Source organism: Monopterus albus, unplaced genomic scaffold, assembly GCF_001952655.1.
Source record: "Monopterus albus unplaced genomic scaffold, M_albus_1.0 scaffold60.1, whole genome shotgun sequence".
Lineage (NCBI taxonomy): Eukaryota > Metazoa > Chordata > Actinopteri > Synbranchiformes > Synbranchidae > Monopterus > Monopterus albus.
Window position 1 is genome coordinate 2,650,130 of NW_018127940.1, and position 8,712 is coordinate 2,658,841.

Sequence of the window (8,712 nt, forward strand, 5' to 3'; positions counted from 1 at the left end):
GGCACACACACACACACACACACACACACACACACACACACACACACACACACACACACACACACACACACACACACGCTGTGTTTTCATTCCTTCTGGGGACTTTACATTGAGTTACATTCATTTCCTGTAGACTTATCCTAACCTTAACCATAGCCACTACCTGCCTAACACCTAACCCTGATACTTAACTTTAACCTCATCCTAACCCTAAACCATGTTGTCACCCTAAAATTCAGTGATTTCCTTGTGGGGACTAGCTTCTGGTCCCCACAAGGATGGCCAAGTCCCTACAGTGTGAGTGCATTAACAGGTTTAGGTCCTCATGATGTAAGTAATACAAAGGCACACACACACACACACCTGGAAAGTTTAAGTGAAACTTTTAAAGTTTAATATTATGACTTGCTGCGATCATTACTCATGTTATTACCATCCAGCCCGTAGGCCTATAGCTGCCACTGTAATAATATGCCATTTTAAATTCTATCTTATTATTAACAGCAATGACAACAGTAATAATACTGTACAAAATGAATTTGTTTATTTAGCTATTTTTAAAATAAAAATAACAACATTATAAGTCTAACAACAATAATAGCTATTATATTATTTAGGTTTTTTCAAATTTATTAGATATTACAGTCATGATTATTCTTTGTACAAACATTTTTACAAGTATTTTAAACAGATTTTTGCTTCTGGCCTATTTACTGGCTATTTTCTTCATCTTACGGGATATATTTGCATTATAGAAGCATCTTAACAGAAAAGCCAGTGTTGTGATGGGTATTTTTTCTATGATTGTTTTTATTCATAAAATGAGAATAGCATTAACATGATTATTTTCATTAATAGCTCTTTATTGTAGTAGCTGTTGTAGCCTGTAATGTCTTAGGCTATTTGGCAGTTTCTGATGAAACGTTTATTCTGTTACTTTAGTTTGGACTAATAGGGAATAAACTCAGTAATAAGCTATTGTTCAGTTAATTACTGACTAGTGGTTCGATGACACAAGGCATCCGGGCAGTACTGAAGCTGCGATAATGACACAGAGCCAGACAATAGCCGGAGCTGTGCGCTGCAGTCCGCTCCACTGTGCAATGTGCCTGTTCTTTTACACCTGCGTGCTCGGTGTCCTTCCGTTAAAGTCTAGGCCGCACTTTCGAGCCGACCACAGAGTACGGCTCTCTGATAACTGAATAGCCAGTGTAATCTGACACTTCAACTTGCCGTGCTCTACGCTAGTTGAGTCAGTCACTCACTCGCACAGTCTGCGGGGATCGCGCGTCGTCTTTGTGAGGTGGAGAGGAGCGCTGTAAACACGCGGTTTGGAGGAACAATACGCGGATTGGCCACTGAGCTCCGAGCGAAAAGTAAGTTTTGCGCGTGGTTATTTTTTTTGTTGCAAAGCGTGGTTTGAGTGCGAGTGTGTGCGTGTGTGTGGGCTGCTCAAGATGGGGTTTGCCTCCTGCTGGACAGACACTACCTGCTAACAATAGGGTGACCTCCTAGAAACCTTTAACAGCCGCGGATGAACTCGTGTCAGGGGGCAGATTGTGGTCGCCCGAGCGGTAACGGAGCGCATTTACGCAGCGTAATGTTTGTTGTGTGTGCTTTATATACCCAGTGTTTCTGCCTTGTGGAGCGGAATAACCAAAGTCGGTGTGGCTGCAGGATTATTTCAAGATAGGTGCATGCAGTTTGTCAAGACACCACATTGGACTGTGAAAGCAATGATTGTAGGTGTGTGTGTGTGCCTGTGTGGGTAAACGTCTGGTTTCGTTGGATCAGCTGATGGCTCGGCTGATGCTAAACTGAGAATGTGTGCCACTCAGCTAACAGTCAGCAGTGTGTCTGGTCGTGTTTTCAAGGCTATTATTGGCTACCTGTTGTAATGCAGTTAGCAGGCATGCACTCTGTTATGGTGTGCTATGTTAAACGATGTGAAGTGCCACCTTGATGTGCGCTGATAAAATGGATTGTGTTGATCATTGAAATATCACTGGTTCCCAAGGTGAGGTCAGTGAGACCCCCGGGGGCCCCAACTGGTACTCTAGCGGGCTCTGGAGTACAGTGAGAAAGAGTTTACTTTCACAATAAAATCCATGCACTGTGATAATTTCAGGTGTGACTGCAGTGTCCATGTTAGTAATTTACCTGACTGCACAAACACACACACACACACTCTTCAGTACAAATTAGTTTGTTGAATCTGGTTGAATCCACATGACTGACACTTCCACCTTTACAAAGCCCTTTTGCACCTTTACAAAGCCCTTTTGCAGCAGAGTGTGGATGAGCTGCTTGACTCACTGTGGCCTTCTGCCTTAAGTCTGGCGGACCCTCCCTGTTAAATTCCTCCTGTCTGGATGTGAGACCAGCCAGGGCAGGGCGCAGTGGAGACGGGGCACCCGGCAGGAGGAGGAGACCGTTGCTCTTTCATTACAATGCACCCTGCTACCGGGCAGCTAAACTTTGGGAGGGGGGTGAAAAGGAGCCTTTACTGGCATTGCGTTGAAGGGAACGTGATTAGGAACAGATCAGCAGTCCTTTGTTATTGTTATAGAGCTGTGGAGTTTTGTGATAGCTACCACAGTGTTCAGCAATATCTAATCTATAACCAGCCATATCTTACTGGTAGTGCTGCTATCTGCTTTCATTATAGCACATTATACGCTTATCACGGTCAGTACTTTTGCAGGAGCATTGCATTGGATTGCAGGTGCTTGTGTTATTGTGTCCACTCTGTATGTAACAGAGTGGGTACACCCTCCAGTATCTCGTTTGCGGTAATTTAAATTGGTGATGTAATGAAATTGTTTCAGCAGCAACACTTGTCAGCTGCACCACATTAATTGGAGCTGCTGGACTTTTTTTTTTTCCCTCCTCCTGACGAACCGAAGCAGCGTTAAGTCATCTCAGCAAAGCATGAAGAGAAGGCAGAGTAGGTTACCTGATAAATTGTGAAAGAAAGAGGGCAAGGAATTAAAGCCATCTGCAACAGTTTGAAACTTGGACGTGTGTGTATATGAGTTCTGTTTCCTTCTATTGTCCCTCGTGGGGCCTCTCTCTGCAACCAGCCAGCCAGACTGTGAGACAGACAGAAGAGTGTCTGATTCGCTAAGCAGGCTAAAGGCTCTAGTAGACACTTTGAAATCAAATTTCAGAGGCTGTCTATCACAGTGCTGGTTGCAGATGCAGTGTGCTCACTGAGTCTGGACTGTGTGGTCCTGTGCCATAACGTGAAGGACACGGGGCGGCTGTGGCTCAGGAGGTAGAGCGGTGATCCTCCAACCGGAAGGTCAGCGGTTTGATCCCTGTTCTTTACAGTCCAAATGTTGAAGTGTCCTTGGGCAGGACACTAAACCCCAAGGTGCCCCCAAAGGCCACAGCAGCACCTTGCAGGTACAGCGCCACCATCAGTGTGTGTGTGCGCGCCTCAGATGGCTTCCTTGGTTCTGTATCGGAGACAAATCCCTTGTGTGTGTAACATACTCGGCCAATAAAAGTGATTATCATTGTCATAGTGATGCAAAAATAGTGACATCTTAAACAGAAAGTAGGCACAGGCAGCGCTGCAGGTTGTTGTGAAACTAACTTTTAGCAGCAGCTCTTTGCCACCAAGTCATCATTTTCTATAGCTGCAAGTTATATCACAAATTCAGTGTCAGACACCTGCGGCTATTCTTTGATTTCACTTGCTGATCATTCACAGAAAGTGAACAAGGCAGTGTGTGCACCATATTATTGAATCTCTGTGAAGCACGGTACGGGCAAAACAACTAATTACTAAAGTCAGAGTAATTTGCTTTTTGTTCCCTGGTGATTTACCAAGCTGCTGCTGTTTACTGTGTGTCGGCACAGCTGCAGTCTGCCAAGTGCTTTAAACCTGGCGAACGCTAATCAGTGTTTTGACAGCCTGACATTTTATCTAACTGTTAATGTTGGTTTGAGGAATGCTGTAACACACTGGGTGCCTGTACGCTTGACACGGATTCTTGTAGCCCGGTGTCTCGCCACGAGCCCAAACCCACCCACTCGTGTCCCGAGCAGAAGTCAGCTTTTGTTTCCGTCTTTCTTTCTGTCTCACTTGTGGTTCAACTTGGCAGTACTTCCCATCTAGACGGAGCCTTTGTTTTCAGAGTTACTATTTTGGTCTTCTAATAAGGAGAAACTTGTTTCCTCTGAGCATTTTAATTTTGTGAATAAAGACTTGGGTGGGGGGAGTTACAACTTGAAATGTTCAGTTTGAGCTGAGGCCGTGCCCTCGTGTCAGACTTCCTAAATGCTGTTGTAATTATACCCATAGGTCTCCAGTTAAGCTCTCTTCAAGTTCGAACCTGGTAATTGCAGTGTAACTAAAAGAAAGAAAATGAAGCCCATGACTGACTCTGATGACATCAGTGGACCAACATGAGGCGCAGGGATAAGAAAACCTCAATGCCACACTGTCCTTCCAGCTGCAGACCTTGTGCTGTGGTGCGGCTTGTGGCTAAAACGTGGTTGGTGTAGGCCCCTGAGGTGGCTGAGAAAGTCGGGAGAGTCATTGGATTTAACCTCAAGTAGCAACAAATGGTGTTGTTTGGTGACCAACTGTAGGAGACTGTACGAGTGCTGAGCTGTTCCCAGGTATGTGAAACAGTGCGGCGCTGTGAAGGAACACTTGCACTCAGGAAAACCCCTCCTTGAATAAAAAAAAAAAAAAATGTAGAAATGGTATATTCCACTTCTGCTATGCTGTCACTCAGGTACTCTGTATATAATGTGGTTTTTATTTTTTTTGCCTTGAAATTGACATGCTGTGATTTTGCATTGTCAGATACAGTATCTGTTTAATATAGGCCAAAGATCTATTTACCTCCTGTTTCTGAAGAGCCATTGCTTCAGCCTTGAGCTCTCCCAACGCCTTGGATGTGTTTTTTTTGTCCTGAGATAAGAGCATGAAGCAGAGAGCAGACAGGGAGAGTGAAGAGAGAAGTTACTGGCTCACTCCTGTCACCGTCTCATGCATGTTTGATTTCATGTTCTTTGAGAAACGAGTACAGGGGATGTCACGGTGGCCATGTCCTGTTCTCGTCCTCCGGGAGGCTGGGGGCCTTGAATCATACATGACATCCGGCCTCACCAGGAACAATATGAGAGTTGGCGCTCGCACAGGAGGAACAAGATGTTCCCTCTATCACACATCCATCCATTTGTCCACTGCTGCCGCCTGCACTTAAGACTTCTTGCCATCGCAAGCAATTACCCTCACTTTTTTTTATCTACTGCTGATGAAATCCCCCCAGAGCCTGTCTCAGCTGTGAGTGTTGGTGAGACAGGGAGAGAAAAGGGGGAGCAACTGAGAAGAAAAGATATAGTATGTGTCGGAGTGAGTGGTGTTGGCATGTGTCTGTTTGCCTTGTAAATCCTGTTTAAGCTAAACAAACTGATTGTTCTCATCCTCCAACTGCATGCTCTCTGTGTGCGCTTCCCTCTCTTCTCCTCGTCTCTCTCGCTCTCCTTTGAGTTGTAAGTACAGTCACTAATTAGTCCCGTCTCCTCCTTTATGCTGGGTCAGTGAGTTTACGGCTTCACCGCTGATCTGCTGTGTTTACCTCGTCTCTCCTGATACCGCAGCACGCCCGTGAGCCAGTGTGGGCGACAGCCTCCTCCAAGAGGTCTTCACACCTTACACAGTGTCCCAAATGGGTTTATTTGCCAGACAGCCGCTTAGGACTGTGTTCGGGCTCGCTGTCATACAGCTCTCCCAGCGCCTGAGTGCATTAGACTAACCAGTCCACTACAGAAGTGTGTCTGCTGGGTTTAATCAGCAAGTTAAAACCTTTTGTGTTTGAGGATTGTGTGATTTCCATACGTTGTAGTTACCCTCTACATACCATGCTGCAAATCTTTCTAGCTTATAGCCTGTAATGAATTATTTCTAAAGATAATATGCCACGTGCTGTTTATGATATCATTTGTGCTATAAACAGTCTCTTGTCTAGTCGGCACTGTTGTCTCAGAGTGCACAGCAATGCTGAATTTCTGGTGGAGCTTGCGTGGGAGATGGAGAGTGATGGCAGAGATTGTCTGAAGGCGGGCGAATTGTCTCCAACGTGGCCTCTAGGAATATATACTTCCTTGTTTTCTGACAAACTAAATTAACTAGGATGTACTAATGCAAATGGGGAGGTAGGGTGGGGGAATCATGCTCTCAGATAATGCTAATTCATACACATACACAGAGTGTGAAGGCTGAGATGTGGTCAGTATTGAACAGCATGTTGCTTCACAGAGACGTATTCGGAGCCAGTCATGAAAAGGTATTTTTGCAAATGAGGATTCAGTTTTAAGGCATATTGATTTTGCACTTTTGGTCTGTTAATGAAGCCAGTTGTGGTTGCTATGGAGAGCCCCCCCCCCCCCCCCAATCATTCTGACATATAATATTTCGCACAATCATGCTGACATATAATCTTGAGCTCCACTGGTTCACTAAGTCTGTTTTCTTCCTGCTTTTCAACATTGCTCAATGACAGAAAAAGTCTATTACTGTGTGCAGTGTGTTTGCCCGCCTGGTGCCCTCCCCTCAGTTTTGACACTGGCGGTTGAGCCAGGCGCTTTCCCAGGGTTCTAAGGACTGACATCCCTTTCATTTTCCCGCCTGGGCGGCTCAGATAAAGGGGCATATTTGAAACGTCTGTGTGGATACACCAGGTGTAAAGAGAGACGGGCTGGTGGGCCGAGCTACAGCATTAACTTCACAGGGAGAGAGACAGGGATGGATGGAGAAGAGTAGGGCGCGTGGAAGAGTGAAAAAAGAAGCAAATAATTTGAATTGAATTCCACTTTATTAAACTGTGATGTCAGTAAATTACAATACAGTATATAGTTGAAATACTATAACTGGCTGCAGCGCTTCACACACATTATCTGCAATCGCACTGCAGTTAACCCATCTCTCTTGTTTGTTCCAGGTCTGGTACAGGGGCAATGGGCTCACCATTTTTTCCTAATCTCCCCTTGTTACAAGTGCGTCTTCCAAGCAAACAAAAACAACGGTGGAAGCCGCCGTTTATCATATCAGTAATGAGACCATGCTAATCGTGTGTATTCCGGAGACAGCAATGATACACTGCTTGGCGCTTGCCAGGGATCAGCCTCTAAACAGTGTTTATCATTGTCTCCCAGGGCTCTTTAATTATCTGGCAAACATTATTGACAAAACACCAAGGGTCTCTGTTTTATGATTTTTAAAGGATGCAGGGTGTCTGTTTGCAAATATGTGTGGCAGGGAAAAAAGCAGGTTGTAAATTGTTCCTGCTTATGGTATTTGACCAGTAAAAACCCATCATTACATGCATTTGAAGTACTCTAATTAACAAGTAATTGACTTTGATTTAAATGTCTTAACTGAAGTTTTTTTGCATTTTGCAGAAATGACCAGTTTATGAGAGATGACTAAGGAGCACAAGACGAGGGAGAGGCATCATTTCAAATTAGAAGTATATGACGTAGTTTATTTAGCTCCAACTTTACCAGCTGCAACGTCAAAGTGACAAAAACAATCATCCGAATCAAGTAATATCATATAAGTCTCTGAAAACTGGGGGTGGGTGGTGCTGTTGCACACTAATCTGTGTGGCTACAGTCTGAATGGAGCAAGCTGATGTGCTGGTTATCGGGGGTCAACAACAGCAGCAGCAGCAGCAGACAGACATGGCTCTGAAACACCAGTTAGGGTCAAACAGGATGTTACTTACCCTGCACATCTTCTCCCTGTTATATCTCTGTAACCCTGAATATCAAATCAGTATGACTATATAACAAGAAAGGAGGTGTGTCTCATTGATGGTTGTTCTGTGTGTGTGTGTGTGTGTGTGTGTGAGAGAGAGAGAGAGAGAGAGAGAGCAATAGAGAGAGACGTGGGGGTAGTAGCAACAGCAGCAGCGGTGGTGGTGGTGGCTTGGGGTGAGGTCCTGCCCTGATTTTCTTTGGAATTCCTTTGTTTTTTGGAAGCCAGAAAGGGGGAAACTGAAGCTGCATAGCCCGAGGGCCTCTGCTCCTTGAGAATTCTTTGCACACATCCCTTTGCCGCCAACTCTGATGGTTTTAGGGGTGGCTCTGTTTTCAAAGCTGGGAACCGCCAAGGAGTTTTTCACCTTCCAGAAAAAGCGAGGGGAAATAAAAAAAGATGACTGCACCAGGTAAAGTGCCTCAGGCCACTGGGGACTGATGCTACTCAAACATGAATTTGCTCCATATTTCAGGGCTATGAAAAGGAAAGTCAAATGTAGATTTTGTAACTCGGGCTACAAAAGAAACCTTTCAGTGACTATAGCTGGAAAATAATGAGCAGAAACTAATATTAATGGAGCGTATGGTGCAATGGTTGCCCAGGGTTTTCCATTTTTAATGATATTCCTTTGCAGATTGAAATGTGTTTTATGGCTACTGGAAGGGCCAAGGTTGCTGCAGACATGTTGTCAGCGGCTCCTGCAAACTGAAAACCTCACTTCATGTTCATGGCTCATTAAATCTGATAAACCTTGGGTAACGGTGTTAAAATTGTACAAAGGTATCTCCATTTACTCCATGCTACAAGTTTTCTGTGATGAGATTCTTGTCTGATGGGCTGTCGCTTTAAGTAACTAAGGTTGGGGGGTTGAAAAGGCTTGTTGCCTGCCTTTATTTGAGCTAGCTTCATTCTTTGCTGTCCCCTGTAAC

The 8,712-nt window shown here is 44.7% G+C and overlaps 1 protein-coding gene across 1 annotated transcript in view; it reads left to right on the forward strand.

Moving 5' to 3' along the window:
- Positions 1-1,194: 1,194 nt before the first annotated feature.
- The window catches only part of zmiz1a (zinc finger, MIZ-type containing 1a), a 96,363-nt gene continuing 88,845 nt past the window's right edge, over positions 1,195-8,712 (forward strand). Inside the window, 1 exon segment of the mRNA XM_020603257.1 lies at positions 1,195-1,376. The gene's annotated coding sequence lies outside the window, so the exon portion shown is untranslated.